General features: G+C 32.9%; 10 non-coding genes across 10 annotated transcripts; all 10 read left to right on the forward strand.

Moving 5' to 3' along the window:
• The first annotated feature begins 208 nt into the window (after positions 1-208).
• On the forward strand, positions 209-280 carry TRNAE-UUC (transfer RNA glutamic acid (anticodon UUC)). Its single transcript has one exon. It is a non-coding gene; the product is annotated as a tRNA-Glu (tRNA).
• A 4,105-nt stretch (positions 281-4,385) lies between these two features.
• On the forward strand, positions 4,386-4,457 carry TRNAE-UUC (transfer RNA glutamic acid (anticodon UUC)). The gene has a single exon. It is a non-coding gene; the product is annotated as a tRNA-Glu (tRNA).
• Positions 4,458-8,089: 3,632 nt separating this feature from the next.
• On the forward strand, positions 8,090-8,161 carry TRNAE-UUC (transfer RNA glutamic acid (anticodon UUC)). The gene has a single exon. It is a non-coding gene; the product is annotated as a tRNA-Glu (tRNA).
• Positions 8,162-9,946: 1,785 nt separating this feature from the next.
• Positions 9,947-10,018, forward strand: TRNAE-UUC (transfer RNA glutamic acid (anticodon UUC)). The gene has a single exon. It is a non-coding gene; the product is annotated as a tRNA-Glu (tRNA).
• A 1,338-nt stretch (positions 10,019-11,356) lies between these two features.
• Positions 11,357-11,428, forward strand: TRNAE-UUC (transfer RNA glutamic acid (anticodon UUC)). Its single transcript has one exon. It is a non-coding gene; the product is annotated as a tRNA-Glu (tRNA).
• Positions 11,429-13,214: 1,786 nt separating this feature from the next.
• TRNAE-UUC (transfer RNA glutamic acid (anticodon UUC)) lies at positions 13,215-13,286 on the forward strand. Its single transcript has one exon. It is a non-coding gene; the product is annotated as a tRNA-Glu (tRNA).
• A 1,787-nt stretch (positions 13,287-15,073) lies between these two features.
• Positions 15,074-15,145, forward strand: TRNAE-UUC (transfer RNA glutamic acid (anticodon UUC)). The gene has a single exon. It is a non-coding gene; the product is annotated as a tRNA-Glu (tRNA).
• Positions 15,146-16,930: 1,785 nt separating this feature from the next.
• Positions 16,931-17,002, forward strand: TRNAE-UUC (transfer RNA glutamic acid (anticodon UUC)). Its single transcript has one exon. It is a non-coding gene; the product is annotated as a tRNA-Glu (tRNA).
• A 1,338-nt stretch (positions 17,003-18,340) lies between these two features.
• TRNAE-UUC (transfer RNA glutamic acid (anticodon UUC)) lies at positions 18,341-18,412 on the forward strand. Its single transcript has one exon. It is a non-coding gene; the product is annotated as a tRNA-Glu (tRNA).
• Positions 18,413-20,071: 1,659 nt separating this feature from the next.
• On the forward strand, positions 20,072-20,143 carry TRNAE-UUC (transfer RNA glutamic acid (anticodon UUC)). The gene has a single exon. It is a non-coding gene; the product is annotated as a tRNA-Glu (tRNA).
• The last annotated feature ends 147 nt before the right edge of the window (positions 20,144-20,290 follow it).

Here is a 20,290-nt window from a genome sequence, read left to right on the forward strand (position 1 = left end):
ATATATAGCTTTCACCTAGAAGACCCACTTTCTAAAATATAATTTCACCATATCCATAGGTTAATTTCTGAAAGTTAATTTTATCAGCATATGCGAAAGTCAAGTTAATTATATCACTTTTGAGGTTGTGGAGTCTTTCAAGAAAGCAAAAGATATTGAAGAAATAATTTAGACAAATTATTGATGCATTGTAAATTAAAATAAATTCTCCATTGTCGTCCAGCGGTTAGGATATCTGGCTTTCACCCAGGAGACCCGGGTTCGATTCCCGGCAATGGAACGTTTTATATATAATACCACCATCGGCATGTGGTATATTCATCTTAAATGTATCGTTTTTGAGGTTGTGGAGTCTATCACAAAGGCAAAAGATAATGAAGAAATCATTTTAGATAAATTATTGATACATTGTAAACTAAAGAAATACTCCAGTGTCCTCCAACGGTTAGGATATCTAGCTTTCACCTAGGAGACTCACATTTTTTTTCATAATTTCACTATATCTATAAGTTAATTTCTAAAATTTATTTTATCGGCATGTGGGGAAGTCAAGTTAACCATATCACTTTTGAGGTTGTGGAGTCTTTCACGAATGCAAAATATAATGAAGAAATCAATTTAGAGAAATTATAATGCATTATAAATTAAAACTAACACTCCATTGTCGTCCAACTGCAAGGATATCTGGCATCCCCGAGGACCCGGGTTCAATTCCCGACAATGGAACATTTTTTATATAATACCACCATATCCGAAAGTTAAACTTCAGAAAGTTAATTTATTGGCATGTGGTTTAGTCATCTAAATGTATCACTTTTGAGGTTGTGGAGTCTATCACAAAGGCAAAAGATAATGAAGAAATCAATTTAGATAAATCATTGATACATTGTAAACTAAAAGAAATACTCCAGTGTCCTCCAACGGTTAGGATATCTAGCTTTCACCTAGGAGACTCACATTTTTTTCATAATTTCACTATATCTATAAGTTAATTTCTAAAATTTATTTTTATCGGCATGTTGGGAAGTCAAGTTAACCATATCACTTTTGAGGTTGTGGAGTCTTTCACGAATGCAAAATATAATGAAGAAATCAATTTAGAGAAATTAAAATGCATTATAAATTAAAACTAACACTCCATTGTCGTCCAACTGCAAGGATATCTGGCATCCCCGAAGACCCGGGTTCGATTCCCGACAATGGAACATTTTTTATATAATACCACCATATCCGAAAGTTAAACTTCCGAAAGTTAATTTTATGGAATAGTCAACTTAATTGTATCGCTTTTGAGGCTGTTGAGTCTATCACAAAGGCAAGAGATAATGACGCATTATAAACTAAAAGAAATACTCTAGTGTCCTCCAGCGGTTAGGATATATAGCTTTCACCCAGAAGACCCAATTTTTAATTATAATTTCACCATATCCATAAGTTAATTTTTGAAAGTTAATTTTATCAGCATATGCGAAAGTCATGTTAATTATATCGCTTTTGAGGTTGTGGAGTTTTTCACGAAGGCAAAAGATAATGAAGAAATCAATTTAGACAAATTATTGATGCATTGTAAATTAAAACTAATACTCCATTGTCGTCTAGCTGTCAGTATATCAGGCGTCCTCGAAGACCTGGGTTCGATTCCCGACAATGGAACATTTTTATATAATACCACCATATCCGAATGTTAAACTTTAGTAGGTAAATTTATGGAATAGTCAACTTAATTGTATCGCTTTTGAGGTTGTGGAGTCTATCACAAAGACAACAAATAATGAAGAAATCAATTTACAAAATTCATTGATGCATTGTAAACTAAAAGTAATACTCCAGTGTCCTCCAACGGTTAGGATATATAGCTTTCACCTAGAAGACCCACTTTCTAAAATATAATTTCACCATATCCATAGGTTAATTTCTGAAAGTTAATTTTATCAGCATATGCGAAAGTCAAGTTAATTATATCACTTTTGAGGTTGTGGAGTCTTTCAAGAAAGCAAAAGATATTGAAGAAATTAATTTAGACAAATTATTGATGCATTGTAAATTAAAATAAATTCTCCATTGTCGTCCAGCGGTTAGGATATCTGGCTTTCACCCAGGAGACCCGGGTTCGATTCCGGCAATGGAACGTTTTATATATAATACCACCATCGGCATGTGGTATATGCATCTTAAATGTATCGTTTTTGAGGTTGTGGAGTCTATCACAAAGGCAAAAGATAATGAAGAAATCATTTTAGATAAATTATTGATACATTGTAAACTAAAAGAAATACTCCAGTGTCCTCCAACGGTTAGGATATCTAGCTTTCACCTAGGAGACTCACATTTTTTTTCATAATTTCACTATATCTATAAGTTAATTTCTAAAATTTATTTTTATCGGCATGTTGGAAGTCAAGTTAACCATATCACTTTTGAGGTTGTGGAGTCTTTCACGAATGCAAAATATAATGAAGAAATCAATTTAGAGAAATTAATAATGCATTATAAATTAAAACTAACACTCCATTGTCGTCCAACTGCAAGGATATCTGGCATCCCCGAAGACCCGGATTCGATTCCCGACAATGGAACATTTTTATATAATACCACCATATCCGAAAGTTAAACTTCAGAAAGTTAATTTATTGGCATGTGGTTTAGTCATCTTAAATGTATCACTTTTGAGGTTGTGGAGTCTATCACAAAGGCAAAAGATAATGAAGAAATCATTTAGATAAATCATTGATACATTGTAAACTAAAAGAAATACTCCAGTGTCCTCCAACGGTTAGGATATCTAGCTTTCACCTAGGAGACTCACATTTTTTTCATAATTTCACTATATCTATAAGTTAATTTCTAAAATTAATTTTATCGGCATGTTGGGAAGTCAAGTTAACCATATCACTTTTGAGGTTGTGGAGTCTTTCACGAATGCAAAATATAATGAAGAAATCAATTTAGAGAAATTAATAATGCATTATAAATTAAAACTAAACTCCATTGTCGTCCAACTGCAAGGATATCTGGCATCCCCGAAGACCCGGGTTCGATTCCCGACAATGGAACATTTTTTATATAATACCACCATATCCGAAAGTTAAACTTCCGAAAGTTAATTTTATGGAATAGTCAACTTAATTGTATCGCTTTTGAGGCTGTTGAGTCTATCACAAAGGCAAGAGATAATGACGCATTATAAACTAAAAGAAATACTCCAGTGTCCTCCAGCGGTTAGGATATATAGCTTTCACCAGAAGACCCATTTTTAATTATAATTTCACCATATCCATAAGTTAATTTTTGAAAGTTAATTTTATCAGCATATGCGAAAGTCATGTTAATTATATCGCTTTTGAGGTTGTGGAGTTTTTCACGAAGGCAAAAGATAATGAAGAAATCAATTTAGACAAATTATTGATGCACTGTAAAGAAAAAAACACTCCATTGTCGTTCAGCGTTTAGGATATCTGACTTTCGCCCAGGTGACCCGGGTTCAATTCCCGACAATGGAACATTTTATATATAATACCACCATATCCGGAAGTTAACTTCAGAAAGTAATTTTATTGGCATGTGGTATAGTCATCTTAAATGTATCACTTTTGAGGTTGTGGAGTCTATCACAAAGGCAAAAGATAATGAAGAAATCAATTTAGATAAATCATTGATACATTGTAAACTAAAAGAAATACTCCGGTGTCCTCCAACGGTTAGGATATCTAGCTTTCACCTAGCAGACTCAATTTTTTTATATAATTTCACTATATCCATAAGTTAATTTCTGAAATTTAATTTTATCAGCATGTTGGAAAGTCATGTTAACCATATCGCTTTTGAGGTTGTGGAGTCTTTCACGAAGGCAAAAGATAATGAAGAAATCAATTTAGACAAATTATTGATGCATTGTAAATTAAAACTAATACTCCATTGTCGTCTAGCTGTCAGTATATCAGGCGTCCTCGAAGACCTGGGTTCGATTCCCGACAATGGAACATTTTTTATATAATACCACCATATCCGAATGTTAAACTTTAGTAGGTTAAATTTATGGAATAGTCAACTTAATTGTATCGCTTTTGAGGTTGTGGAGTCTATCACAAAGACAACAAATAATGAAGAAATCAATTTACAAAATTCATTGATGCATTGTAAACTAAAAGTAATACTCCAGTGTCCTCCAACGGTTAGGATATATAGCTTTCACCTAGAAGACCCACTTTCTAAAATATAATTTCACCATATCCATAGGTTAATTTCTGAAAGTTAATTTATCAGCATATGCGAAAGTCAAGTTAATTATATCACTTTTGAGGTTGTGGAGTCTTTCAAGAAAGCAAAAGATATGAAGAAATTAATTTAGACAAATTATTCATGCATTGTAAATTAAAAATAAATTCTCCATTGTCGTCCAGCGGTTAGGATATCTGGCTTTCACCCAGGAGACCCGGGTTCGATTCCCGGCAATGGAACGTTTTATATATAATACCACCATCGGCATGTGGTATATGCATCTTAAATGTATCGTTTTTGAGGTTGTGGAGTCTATCACAAAGGCAAAAGATAATGAAGAAATCATTTAGATAAATTATTGATACATTGTAAACTAAAAGAAATACTCCAGTGTCCTCCAACGGTTAGGATATCTAGCTTTCACCTAGGAGACTCACATTTTTTTTCATAATTTCACTATATCTATAAGTTAATTTCTAAAATTTATTTTTATCGGCATGTTGGGAAGTCAAGTTAACCATATCACTTTTGAGGTTGTGGAGTCTTTCACGAATGCAAAATATAATGAAGAAATCAATTTAGAGAAATTAATAATGCATTATAAATTAAAACTAACACTCCATTGTCGTCCAACTGCAAGGATATCTGGCATCCCCGAAGACCCGGGTTCGATTCCCGACAATGGAACATTTTTTATATAATACCACCATATCCGAAAGTTAAACTTCAGAAAGTTAATTTTATTGGCATGTGGTTTAGTCATCTTAAATGTATCACTTTTGAGGTTGTGGAGTCTATCACAAAGGCAAAAGATAATGAAGAAATCAATTTAGATAAATCATTGATACATTGTAAACTAAAAGAAATACTCCAGTGTCCTCCAACGGTTAGGATATCTAGCTTTCACCTAGGAGACTCACATTTTTTTTCATAATTTCACTATATCTATAAGTTAATTTCTAAAATTTATTTTTCGGCATGTTGGAAGTCAAGTTAACCATATCACTTTTGAGGTTGTGGAGTCTTTCACGAATGCAAAATATAATGAAGAAATCAATTTAGAGAAATTAATAATGCATTATAAATTAAAACTAACACTCCATTGTCGTCCAACTGCAAGGATATCTGGCATCCCCGAAGACCCGGGTTCGATTCCCGACAATGGAACATTTTTATATAATACCACCATATCCGAAAGTTAAACTTCCGAAAGTTAATTTTATGGAATAGTCAACTTAATTGTATCGCTTTTGAGGCTGTTGAGTCTATCACAAAGGCAAGAGATAATGACGCATTATAAACTAAAAGAAATACTCCAGTGTCCTCCAGCGGTTAGGATATACAGCTTTCACCCAGAAGACCCAATTTTTAATTATAATTTCACCATATCCATAAGTTAATTTTGAAAGTTAATTTTATCAGCATATGCGAAAGTCATGTTAATTATATCGCTTTTGAGGTTGTGGAGTTTTTCACGAAGGCAAAAGATAATGAAGAAATCAATTTAGACAAATTATTGATGCATTGTAAATTAAAACTAATACTCCATTGTCGTCTAGCTGTCAGTATATCAGGCGTCCTCGAAGACCTGGGTTCGATTCCCGACAATGGAACATTTTTTATATAATACCACCATATCCGAATGTTAAACTTTAGTAGGTTAAATTTATGGAATAGTCAACTTAATTGTATCGCTTTTGAGGTTGTGGAGTCTATCACAAAGACAACAAATAATGAAGAAATCAATTTACAAAATTCATTGATGCATTGTAAACTAAAAGTAATACTCCAGTGTCCTCCAACGGTTAGGATAAATAGCTTTCACCTAGAAGACCCACTTTCTAAAATATAATTTCACCATATCCATAGGTTAATTTCTGAAAGTTAATTTTATCAGCATATGCGAAAGTCAAGTTAATTATATCACTTTTGAGGTTGTGGAGTCTTTCAAGAAAGCAAAAGATATTGAAGAAATTAATTTAGACAAATTATTGATGCATTGTAAATTAAAAATAAATTCTCCATTGTCGTCCAGCGGTTAGGATATCTGGCTTTCACCCAGGAGACCGGGTTCGATTCCGGCAATGGAACGTTTTATATAATACCACCATCGGCATGTGGTATATGCATCTTAAATGTATCGTTTTTGAGGTTGTGGAGTCTATCACAAAGGCAAAAGATAATGAAGAAATCATTTTAGATAAATTATTGATACATTGTAAACTAAAAGAAATACTCCAGTGTCCTCCAACGGTTAGGATATCTAGCTTTCACCTAGGAGACTCACATTTTTTTTCATAATTTCACTATATCTATAAGTTAATTTCTAAAATTTATTTTTATCGGCATGTTGGGAAGTCAAGTTAACCATATCACTTTTGAGGTTGTGGAGTCTTTCACGAATGCAAAATATAATGAAGAAATCAATTTAGAGAAATTAATAATGCATTATAAATTAAAACTAACACTCCATTGTCGTCCAACTGCAAGGATATCTGGCATCCCCGAAGACCCGGGTTCGATTCCCGACAATGGAACATTTTTTATATAATACCACCATATCCGAAAGTTAAACTTCCGAAAGTTAATTTTATGGAATAGTCAACTTAATTGTATCGCTTTTGAGGCTATTGAGTCTATCACAAAGGCAAGAGATAATGACGCATTATAAACTAAAAGAAATACTCCAGTGTCCTCCAGCGGTTAGGATATATAGCTTTCACCCAGAAGATCCAATTTTTAATTATAATTTCACCATATCCATAAGTTAATTATTGAAAGTTAATTTTATCAGCATATGCGAAAGTCATGTTAATTATATCGCTTTTGAGGTTGTGGAGTTTTTCACGAAGGCAAAAGATAATGAAGAAATCAATTTAGACAAATTATTGATGCACTGTAAAGTAAAAAAAACACTCCATTGTCGTTCAGCGTTTAGGATATCTGACTTTCGCCCAGGTGACCCGGGTTCAATTCCCGACAATGGAACATTTTATATATAATACCACCATATCCGGAAGTTAACTTCAGAAAGTTAATTTTATTGGCATGTGGTATAGTCATCTTAAATGTATCACTTTTGAGGTTGTGGAGTCTATCACAAAGGCAAAAGATAATGAAGAAATCAATTTAGGTGAATCATTGATACATTGTAAACTAAAAGAAATACTCCGGTGTCCTCCAACGGTTAGGATATCTAGCTTTCACCTAGCAGACTCACATTTTTTTATATAATTTCACTATATCCATAAGTTAATTTCTGAAATTTAATTTATCAGCATGTTGGAAAGTCATGTTAACCATATCGCTTTTGAGGTTGTGGAGTCTTTCACGAAGGCAAAAGATAATGAAGAAATCAATTTAGACAAATTATTGATGCATTGTAAATTAAAACTAATACTCCATTGTCGTCTAGCTGTCAGTATATCAGGCGTCCTCGAAGACCTGGGTTCGATTCCCGACAATGGAACATTTTTTATAATACCACCATATCCGAATGTTAAACTTTAGTAGGTTAATTTATGGAATAGTCAACTTAATTGTATCGCTTTTGAGGTTGTGGAGTCTATCACAAAGACACAAATAATGAAGAAATCAATTTACAAAATTCATTGATGCATTGTAAACTAAAAGTAATACTCCAGTGTCCTCCAACGGTTAGGATATATAGCTTTCACCTAGAAGACCCACTTTCTAAAATATAATTTCACCATATCCATAGGTTAATTTCTGAAAGTTAATTTTATCAGCATATGCGAAAGTCAAGTTAATTATATCACTTTTGAGGTTGTGGAGTCTTTCAAGAAAGCAAAAGATATTGAAGAAATTAATTTAGACAAATTATTGATGCATTGTAAATTAAAATAAATTCTCCATTGTCGTCCAGCGGTTAGGATATCTGGCTTTCACCCAGGAGACCCGGGTTCGATTCCCGGCAATGGAACATTTTATATATAATACCACCATTGGCATGTGGTATATGCATCTTAAATGTATCGTTTTTGAGGTTGTGGAGTCTATCACAAAGGCAAAAGATAATGAAGAAATCATTTTAGATAAATTATTGATACATTGTAAACTAAAAGAAATACTCCAGTGTCCTCCAACGGTTAGGATATCTAGCTTTCACCTAGGAGACTCACATTTTTTTCATAATTTCACTATATCTATAAGTTAATTTCTAAAATTTATTTTTATCGGCATGTTGGGAAGTCAAGTTAACCATATCACTTTTGAGGTTGTGGAGTCTTTCACGAATGCAAAATATAATGAAGAAATCAATTTAGAGAATTAATAATGCATTATAAATTAAAACTAACACTCCATTGTCGTCCAACTGCAAGGATATCTGGCATCCCGAAGACCCGGGTTCGATTCCCGACAATGGAACACTTTTTATATAATACCACCATATCCGAAAGTTAAACTTCCGAAAGTTAATTTTATGGAATAGTCAACTTAATTGTATCGCTTTTGAGGCTGTTGAGTCTATCACAAAGGCAAGAGATAATGGACGCATTATAAACTAAAAGAAATACTCCAGTGTCCTCCAGCGGTTAGGATATATAGCTTTCACCCAGAAGACCAATTTTTAATTATAATTTCACCATATCCATAAGTTAATTTTTGAAAGTTAATTTTATCAGCATATGCAAAGTCATGTTAATTATATCGCTTTTGAGGTTGTGGAGTTTTTCACGAAGGCAAAAGATAATGAAGAAATCAATTTAGACAAATTATTGATGCACTGTAAAGCAAAAAAAAACACTCCATTGTCGTTCAGCGTTTAGGATATCTGACTTTCGCCCAGGTGACCCGGGTTCAATTCCCGACAATGGAACATTTTATATATAATACCACCATATCCGGAAGTTAACTTCAGAAAGTTAATTTTATTGGCATGTGGTATAGTCATCTTAAATGTATCACTTTTGAGGTTGTGGAGTCTATCACAAAGGCAAAAGATAATGAAGAAATCAATTTAGATAAATCATTGATACATTGTAAACTAAAAGAAATACTCCGGTGTCCTCCAACGGTTAGGATATCTAGCTTTCACCTAGCAGACTCACATTTTTTTATATAATTTCACTATATCCATAAGTTAATTTCTGAAATTTACTTTTATCAGCATGTTGGAAAGTCATGTTAACCATATCGCTTTTGAGGTTGTGGAGTCTTTCACGAAGGCAAAAGATAATGAAGAAATCAATTTAGACAAATTATTGATGCATTGTAAATTAAAACTAATACTCCATTGTCGTCTAGCTGTCAGTATATCAGGCGTCCTCGAAGACCTGGGTTCGATTCCCGACAATGGAACATTTTTATATAATACCACCATATCCGAATGTTAAACTTTAGTAGGTTAAATTTATGGAATAGTCAACTTAATTGTATCGCTTTTGAGGTTGTGGAGTCTATCACAAACGACAACAAATAATGAAGAAATCAATTTACAAAATTCATTGATGCATTGTAAACTAAAAGTAATACTCCAGTGTCCTCCAACGGTTAGGATATATAGCTTTCACCTAGAAGACCCACTTTCTAAAATATAATTTCACCATATCCATAGGTTAATTTCTGAAAGTTAATTTTATCAGCATATGCGAAAGTCAAGTTAATTATATCACTTTTGAGGTTGTGGAGTCTTTCAAGAAAGCAAAAGATATTGAAGAAATTAATTTAGACAAATTATTGATGCATTGTAAATTAAAATAAATTCTCCATTGTCGTCCAGCGGTTAGGATATCTGGCTTTCACCCAGGAGACCCGGGTTCGATTCCCGGCAATGGAATGTTTTATATATAATACGACCATCGGCATGTGGTATATGCATCTTAAATGTATCGTTTTTGAGGTTGTGGAGTCTATCACAAAGGCAAAAGATAATGAAGAAATCATTTTAGATAAATTATTGATACATTGTAAACTAAAAGAAATACTCCAGTGTCCTCCAACGGTTAGGATATCTAGCTTTCACCTAGGAGACTCACATTTTTTTCATAATTTCACTATATCTATAAGTTAATTTCTAAAATTTATTTTTATCGGCATGTTGGGAAGTCAAGTTAACCATATCACTTTTGAGGTTGTGGAGTCTTTCACGAATGCAAAATATAATGAAGAAATCAATTTAGAGAAATTAATAATGCATTATAAATTAAAACTAACACTCCATTGTCGTCCAACTGCAAGGATATCTGGCATCCCCGAAGACCCGGGTTCGATTCCCGACAATGGAACATTTTTTATATAATACCACCATATCCGAAAGTTAAACTTCAGAAAGTTAATTTTATTGGCATGTGGTATAGTCATCTTAAATGTATCACTTTTGAGGTTGTGGAGTCTATCACAAAGGCAAAAGATAATGAAGAAATCAATTTAGATAAATCATTGATACATTGTAAACTAAAAGAAATACTCCGGTGTCCTCCAACGGTTAGGATATCTAGCTTTCACCTAGCAGACTCACATTTTTTTATATAATTTCACTATATCCATAAGTTAATTTCTGAAATTTAATTTTATCAGCATGTTGGAAAGTCATGTTAACCATATCGCTTTTGAGGTTGTGGAGTCTTTCACGAAGGCAAAAGATAATGAAGAAATCAATTTAGACAAATTATTGATGCATTGTAAATTAAAACTAATACTCCATTGTCGTCTAGCTGTCAGTATATCAGGCGTCCTCGAAGACCTGGGTTCGATTCCCGACAATGGAACATTTTTTATATAATACCACCATATCCGAATGTTAAACTTTAGTAGGTTAAATTTATGGAATAGTCAACTTAATTGTATCGCTTTTGAGGTTGTGGAGTCTATCACAAAGACAACAAATAATGAAGAAATCAATTTACAAAATTCATTGATGCATTGTAAACTAAAAGTAATACTCCAGTGTCCTCCAACGGTTAGGATATATAGCTTTCACCTAGAAGACCCACTTTCTAAAATATAATTTCACCATATCCATAGGTTAATTTCTGAAAGTTAATTTTATCAGCATATGTGAAAGTCAAGTTAATTATATCACTTTTGAGGTTATGGAGTCTTTCAAGAAAGCAAAAGATATTGAAGAAATTAATTTAGACAAATTATTGATGCATTGTAAATTAAAAATAAATTCTCCATTGTCGTCCAGCGGTTAGGATATCTGGCTTTCACCCAGGAGACCCGGGTTCGATTCCCGGCAATGGAACATTTTATATATAATACCACCATCGGCATGTGGTATATGCATCTTAAATGTATCGTTTTTGAGGTTGTGGAGTCTATCATAAAGGCAAAAGATAATGAAGAAATCATTTTAGATAAATTATTGATACATTGTAAACTAAAAGAAATACTCCAGTGTCCTCCAACGGTTAGGATATCTAGCTTTCACCTAGGAGACTCACATTTTTTTTCATAATTTCACTATATCTATAAGTTAATTTCTAAAATTTATTTTTATCGGCATGTTGGGAAGTCAAGTTAACCATATCACTTTTGAGGTTGTGGAGTCTTTCACGAATGCAAAATATAATGAAGAAATCAATTTAGAGAAATTAATAATGCATTATAAATTAAAACTAACACTCCATTGTCGTCCAACTGCAAGGATATCTGGCATCCCCGAAGACCCGGTTCGATTCCCGACAATGGAACATTTTTTATATAATACCACCATATCCGAAAGTTAAACTTCCGAAAGTTAATTTTATGGAATAGTCAACTTAATTGTATCGCTTTTGAGGCTGTTGAGTCTATCACAAAGGCAAGAGATAATGACGCATTATAAACTAAAAGAAATACTCCAGTGTCCTCCAGCGGTTAGGATATATAGCTTTCACCCAGAAGACCCAATTTTAATTATAATTTCACCATATCCATAAGTTAATTTTTGAAAGTTAATTTTATCAGCATATGCGAAAGTCATGTTAATTATATCGCTTTTGAGGTTGTGGAGTTTTTCACGAAGGCAAAAGATAATGAAGAAATCAATTTAGACAAATTATTGATGCACTGTAAAGTAAAAAAAAACACTCCATTGTCGTTCAGCGTTTAGGATATCTGACTTTCGCCCAGGTGACCCGGGTTCAATTCCCGACAATGGAACATTTTATATATAATACCACCATATCCGGAAGTTAACTTCAGAAAGTTAATTTTATTGGCATGTGGTATAGTCATCTTAAATGTATCACTTTTGAGGTTGTGGAGTCTATCACAAAGGCAAAAGATAATGAAGAAATCAATTTAGATAAATCATTGATACATTGTAAACTAAAAGAAATACTCCGGTGTCCTCCAACGGTTAGGATATCTAGCTTTCACCTAGCAGACTCACATTTTTTTATATAATTTCACTATATCCATAAGTTAATTTCTGAAATTTAATTTTATCAGCATGTTGGAAAGTCATGTTAACCATATCGCTTTTGAGGTTGTGGAGTCTTTCACGAAGGCAAAAGATAATGAAGAAATCAATTTAGACAAATTATTGATGCATTGTAAATTAAAACTAATACTCCATTGTCGTCTAGCTGTCAGTATATCAGGCGTCCTCGAAGACCTGGGTTCGATTCCCGACAATGGAACATTTTTATATAATACCACCATATCCGAATGTTAAACTTTAGTAGGTTAAATTTATGGAATAGTCAACTTAATTGTATCGCTTTTGAGGTTGTGGAGTCTATCACAAAGACAACAAATAATGAAGAAATCAATTTACAAAATTCATTGATGCATTGTAAACTAAAAGTAATACTCCAGTGTCCTCCAACGGTTAGGATATATAGCTTTCACCTAGAAGACCCACTTTCTAAAATATAATTTCACCATATCCATAGGTTAATTTCTGAAAGTTAATTTTATCAGCATATGTGAAAGTCAAGTTAATTATATCACTTTTGAGGTTGTGGAGTCTTTCAAGAAAGCAAAAGATATTGAAGAAATTAATTTAGACAAATTATTGATGCATTGTAAATTAAAATAAATTCTCCATTGTCGTCCAGCGGTTAGGATATCTGGCTTTCACCCAGGAGACCCGGGTTCGATTCCCGGCAATGGAACATTTTATATATAATACCACCATCGGCATGTGGTATATGCATCTTAAATGTATCGTTTTTGAGGTTGTGGAGTCTATCATAAAGGCAAAAGATAATGAAGAAATCATTTTAGATAAATTATTGATACATTGTAAACTAAAAGAAATACTCCAATGTCCTCCAACGGTTAGGATATCTAGCTTTCACCTAGGAGACTCACATTTTTTTTCATAATTTCACTATATCTATAAGTTAATTTCTAAAATTTATTTTTATCGGCATGTTGGGAAGTCAAGTTAACCATATCACTTTTGAGGTTGTGGAGTCTTTCACGAATGCAAAATATAATGAAGAAATCAATTTAGAGAAATTAATAATGCATTATAAATTAAAACTAACACTCCATTGTCGTCCAACTACAAGGATATCTGGCATCCCCGAAGACCCGGGTTCGATTCCCGACAATGGAACATTTTTTATATAATACCACCATATCCGAAAGTTAAACTTCCGAAAGTTAATTTTATGGAATAGTCAACTTAATTGTATCGCTTTTGAGGCTGTTGAGTCTATCACAAAGGCAAGAGATAATGACGCATTATAAACTAAAAGAAATACTCCAGTGTCCTCCAGCGGTTAGGATATATAGCTTTCACCCAGAAGACCCAATTTTTAATTATAATTTCACCATATCCATAAGTTAATTTTTGAAAGTTAATTTTATCAGCATATGCGAAAGTCATGTTAATTATATCGCTTTTGAGGTTGTGGAGTTTTTCACGAAGGCAAAAGATAATGAAGAAATCAATTTAGACAAATTATTGATGCACTGTAAAGTAAAAAAAACACTCCATTGTCGTTCAGCGTTTAGGATATCTGACTTTCGCCCAGGTGACCCGGGTTCAATTCCCGACAATGGAACATTTTATATATAATACCACCATATCCGGAAGTTAACTTCAGAAAGTTAATTTATTGGCATGTGGTATAGTCATCTTAAATGTATCACTTTTGAGGTTGTGGAGTCTATCACAAAGGCAAAAGATAATGAAGAAATCAATTTAGATAAATCATTGATACATTGTAAACTAAAAGAAATACTCCGGTGTCCTCCAACGGTTAGGATATCTAGCTTTCACCTAGCAGACTCACATTTTTTATATAATTTCACTATATCCATAAGTTAATTTCTGAAATTTAATTTTATCAGCATGTTGGAAAGTCATGTTAACCATATCGCTTTTGAGGTTGTGGAGTCTTTCACGAAGGCAAAAGATAATGAAGAAATCAATTTAGACAAATTATTGATGCATTGTAAATTAAAACTAATACTCCATTGTCGTCTAGCTGTCAGTATATCAGGCGTCCTCGAAGACCTGGGTTCGATTCCCGACAATGGAACATTTTTTATATAATACCACCATATCCGAATGTTAAACTTTAGTAGGTTAAATTTATGGAATAGTCAACTTAATTGTATCGCTTTTGAGGTTGTGGAGTCTATCACAAAGACAACAAATAATGAAGAAATCAATTTACAAAATTCATTGATGCATTGTAAACTAAAAGTAATACTCCAGTGTCCTCCAACGGTTAGGATATATAGCTTTCACCTAGAAGACCCACTTTCTAAAATATAATTTCACCATATCCATAGGTTAATTTCTGAAAGTTAATTTTATCAGCATATGCGAAAGTCAAGTTAATTATATCACTTTTGAGGTTGTGGAGTCTTTCAAGAAAGCAAAAGATATTGAAGAAATTAATTTAGACAAATTATTGATGCATTGTAAATTAAAAATAAATTCTCCATTGTCGTCCAGCGGTTAGGATATCTGGCTTTCACCCAGGAGACCCGGGTTCGATTCCCGGCAATGGAACGTTTTATATATAATACCACCATCGGCATGTGGTATATGCATCTTAAATGTATCGTTTTTGAGGTTGTGGAGTCTATCACAAAGGCAAAAGATAATGAAGAAATCATTTTAGATAAATTATTGATACATTGTAAACTAAAAGAAATACTCCAGTGTCCTCCAACGGTTAGGATATCTAGCTTTCACCTAGGAGACTCACATTTTTTTCATAATTTCACTATATCTATAAGTTAATTTCTAAAATTTATTTTTATCGGCATGTTGGGAAGTCAAGTTAACCATATCACTTTTGAGGTTGTGGAGTCTTTCACGAATGCAAAATATAATGAAGAAATCAATTTAGAGAAATTAATAATGCATTATAAATTAAAACTAACACTCCATTGTCATCCAACTGCAAGGATATCTGGCATCCCCGAAGACCCGGGTTCGATTCCCGACAATGGAACATTTTTTATATAATACCACCATATCCGAAAGTTAAACTTCCGAAAATTAATTTTATGGAATAGTCAACTTAATTGTATCGCTTTTGAGGCTGTTGAGTCTATCACAAAGGCAAGAGATAATGACGCATTATAAACTAAAAGAAATACTCCTGTGTCCTCCAGCGGTTAGGATATATAGCTTTCACCCAGAAGACCCAATTTTTACTATAATTTCACCATATCCATAAGTTAATTTTTGAAAGTTAATTTTATCAGCATATGCGAAAGTCATGTTAATTATATCGCTTTTGAGGTTGTGGAGTTTTTCACGAAGGCAAAAGATAATGAAGAAATCAATTTAGACAAATTATTGATGCACTGTAAAGTAAAAAAAACACTCCATTGTCGTTCAGCGTTTAGGATATCTGACTTTCGCCCAGGTGACCCGGGTTCAATTCCCGACAATGGAACATTTTATATATAATACCACCATATCCGGAAGTTACTTCAGAAAGTTAATTTTATTGGCATGTGGTATAGTCATCTTAAATGTATCACTTTTGAGGTTGTGGAGTCTATCACAAAGGCAAAAGATAATGAAGAAATCAATTTAGATAAATCATTGATACATTGTAAACTAAAAGAAATACTCCGGTGTCCTCCAACGGTTAGGATATCTAGCTTTCACCTAGCAGACTCACATTTTTTATATAATTTCACTATATCCATAAGTTAATTTCTGAAATTTAATTTTATCAGCATGTTGGAAAGTCATGTTAACCATATCGCTTTTGAGGTTGTGGAGTCTTTCACGAAGGCAAAAGATAATGAAGAAATCAATTTAGACAAATTATTGATGCATTGTAAATTAAAACTAATACTCCATTGTCGTCTAGCTGTCAGTATATCAGGCGTCCTCGAAGACCTGGGTTCGATTCCCGACAATGGAACATTTTTTATATAATACCACCATATCCGAATGTTAAACTTTAGTAGGTTAAATTTATGGAATAGTCAACTTAATTGTATCGCTTTTGAGGTTGTGGAGTCTATCACAAAGACAACAAATAATGAAGAAATCAATTTACAAAATTCATTGATGCATTGTAAACTAAAAGTAATACTCCAGTGTCCTCCAACGGTTAGGATATATAGCTTTCACCTAGAAGACCCACTTTCTAAAATATAATTTCACCATATCCATAGGTTAATTTCTGAAAGTTAATTTTATCAGCATATGCGAAAGTCAAGTTAATTATATCACTTTTGAGGTTGTGGAGTCTTTCAAGAAAGCAAAAGATATTGAAGAAATTAATTTAGACAAATTATTGATGCATTGTAAATTAAAAATAAATTCTCCATTGTCGTCCAGCGGTTAGGATATCTGGCTTTCACCCAGGAGACCCGGGTTCGATTCCCGGCAATGGAACGTTTTATATATAATACCACCATCGGCATGTGGTATATGCATCTTAAATGTATCGTTTTTGAGGTTTTGGAGTCTATCACAAAGGCAAAAGATAATGAAGAAATCATTTTAGATAAATTATTGATACATTGTAAACTAAAAGAAATACTCCAGTGTCCTCCAACGGTTAGGATATCTAGCTTTCACCTAGGAGACTCACATTTTTTTCATAATTTCACTATATCTATAAGTTAATTTCTAAAATTTATTTTTATCGGCATGTTGGGAAGTCAAGTTAACCATATCACTTTTGAGGTTGTGGAGTCTTTCACGAATGCAAAATATAATGAAGAAATCAATTTAGAGAAATTAATAATGCATTATAAATTAAAACTAACACTCCATTGTCGTCCAACTGCAAGGATATCTGGCATCCCCGAAGACCCGGGTTCGATTCCCGACAATGGAACATTTTTTATATAATACCACCATATCCGAAAGTTAAACTTCAGAAAGTTAATTTTATTGGCATGTGGTATAGTCATCTTAAATGTATCACTTTTGAGGTTGTGGAGTCTATCACAAAGGCAAAAGATAATGAAGAAATCAATTTAGATAAATCATTGATACATTGTAAACTAAAAGAAATACTCCGGTGTGCTCCAACGGTTAGGATATCTAGCTTTCACCTAGCAGACTCACATTTTTTTATATAATTTCGCTATATCCATAAGTTAATTTCTAAAATTTAATTTTATCAGCATGTTGGAAAGTCATGTTAACCATATCGCTTTTGTGGTTGTGGAGTCTTTCACGAAGGCAAAAGATAATGAAGAAATCAATTTAGACAAATTATTGATGCATTGTAAATTAAAACTAATACTCCATTGTCGTCTAGCTATCAGTATATCAGGCGTCCTCGAAGACCTGGGTTCGATTCCCGACAATGGAACATTTTTTATATAATACCACCATATCCGAATGTTAAACTTTAGTAGGTTAAATTTATGGAATAGTCAACTTAATTGTATCGCTTTTGAGGTTGTGGAGTCTATCACAAAGACAACAAATAATGAAGAAATCAATTTACAAAATTCATTGATGCATTGTAAACTAAGAGTAATACTCCAGTGTCCTACAACGGTTAGGATATATAGCTTTCACCTAGAAGACCCACTTTCTAAAATATAATTTCACCATATCCATAGGTTAATTTCTGAAAGTTAATTTTATCAGCATATGCGAAAGTCAAGTTAATTATATCACTTTTGAGGTTATGGAGTCTTTCAAGAAAGCAAAAGATATTGAAGAAATTAATTTAGACAAATTATTGATGCATTGTAAATTAAAAATAAATTCTCCATTGTCGTCCAGCGGTTAGGATATCTGGCTTTCACCCAGGAGACCCGGGTTCGATTCCTGGCAATGGAACGTTTAAAAGAAATACTCCAGTGTCCTCCAACGGTTAGGATATCTAGCTTTCACCTAGGAGACTCACATTTTTTTTCATAATTTCACTATATCTATAAGTTAATTTCTAAAATTTATTTTTATCGGCATGTTGGGAAGTCAAGTTAACCATATCACTTTTGAGGTTGTGGAGTCTTTCACGAATGCAAAATATAATGAAGAAATCAATTTAGAGAAATTAATAATGCATTATAAATTAAAACTAACACTCCATTGTCGTCCAACTGCAAGGATATCTGGCATCCCCGAAGACCCGGGTTCGATTCCCGACAATGGAACATTTTTTATATAATACCACCATATCCGAAAGTTAAACTTCCGAAAGTTAATTTTATGGAATAGTCAACTTAATTGTATCGCTTTTGAGGCTGTTGAGTCTATCACAAAGGCAAGAGATAATGACGCATTATAAACTAAAAGAAATACTCCAGTGTCCTCCAGCGGTTAGGATATATAGCTTTCACCCAGAAGACCCAATTTTTAACTATAATTTAACCATATCCATAAGTTAATTTTTGAAAGTTAATTTTATCAGCATATGCGAAAGTCATGTTAATTATATCGCTTTTGAGGTTGTGGAGTTTTTCACGAAGGCAAAAGATAATGAAGAAATCAATTTAGACAAATTATTGATGCACTGTAAAGTAAAAAACACACTCCATTGTCGTTCAGCGTTTAGGATATCTGACTTTCGCCCAGGTGACCCGGGTTCAATTCCCGACAATGGAACATTTTATATATAATACCACCATATCCGGAAGTTATTTTCAGAAAGTTAATTTTATTGGCATGTGGTATAGTCATCTTAAATGTATCACTTTTGAGGTTGTGGAGTCTATCACAAAGGCAAAAGATAATGAAGAAATCAATTTAGATAAATCATTGATACATTGTAAACTAAAAGAAATACTCCGGTGTCCTCCAACGGTTAGGATATCTAGCTTTCACCTAGCAGACTCACATTTTTTTTTATATAATTTCACTATATCCATAAGTTAATTTCTGAAATTTAATTTTATCAGCATGTTGGAAAGTCATGTTAACCATATCGCTTTTGAGGTTGTGGAGTCTTTCACGAAGGCAAAAGATAATGAAGAAATCAATTTAGACAAATTATTGATGCATTGTAAATTAAAACTAATACTCCATTGTCGTCTAGCTGTCAGTATATCAGGCGTCCTCGAAGACCTGGGTTCGATTCCCGACAATGGAACATTTTTTATATAATACCACCATATCCGAATGTTAAACTTTAGTAGGTTAAATTTATGGAATAGTCAACTTAATTGTATCGCTTTTGAGGTTGTGGAGTCTATCACAAAGACAACAAATAATGAAGAAATCAATTTACAAAATTCATTGATGCATTGTAAACTAAAAGTAATACTCCAGTGTCCTCCAACGGTTAGGATATATAGCTTTCACCTAGAAGACCCACTTTCTAAAATATAATTTCACCATATCCATAGGTTAATTTCTGAAAGTTAATTTTATCAGCATATGCGAAAGTCAAGTTAATTATATCACTTTTGAGGTTGTGGAGTCTTTCAAGAAAGCAAAAGATATTGAAGAAATTAATTTAGACAAATTATTGATGCATTGTAAATTAAAAATAAATTCTCCATTGTCGTCCAGCGGTTAGGATATCTGGCTTTCACCCAGGAGACCCGGGTTCGATTCCCGGCAATGGAACGTTTTATATATAATACCACCATCGGCATGTGGTATATGCATCTTAAATGTATCGTTTTTGAGGTTGTGGAGTCTATCACAAAGGCAAAAGATAATGAAGAAATCATTTTAGATAAATTATTGATACATTGTAAACTAAAAGAAATA

This window comes from Lathyrus oleraceus, chromosome 7 (assembly GCF_024323335.1).
Source record: "Lathyrus oleraceus cultivar Zhongwan6 chromosome 7, CAAS_Psat_ZW6_1.0, whole genome shotgun sequence".
Classification (NCBI taxonomy): Eukaryota; Viridiplantae; Streptophyta; class Magnoliopsida; order Fabales; family Fabaceae; genus Lathyrus; species Lathyrus oleraceus.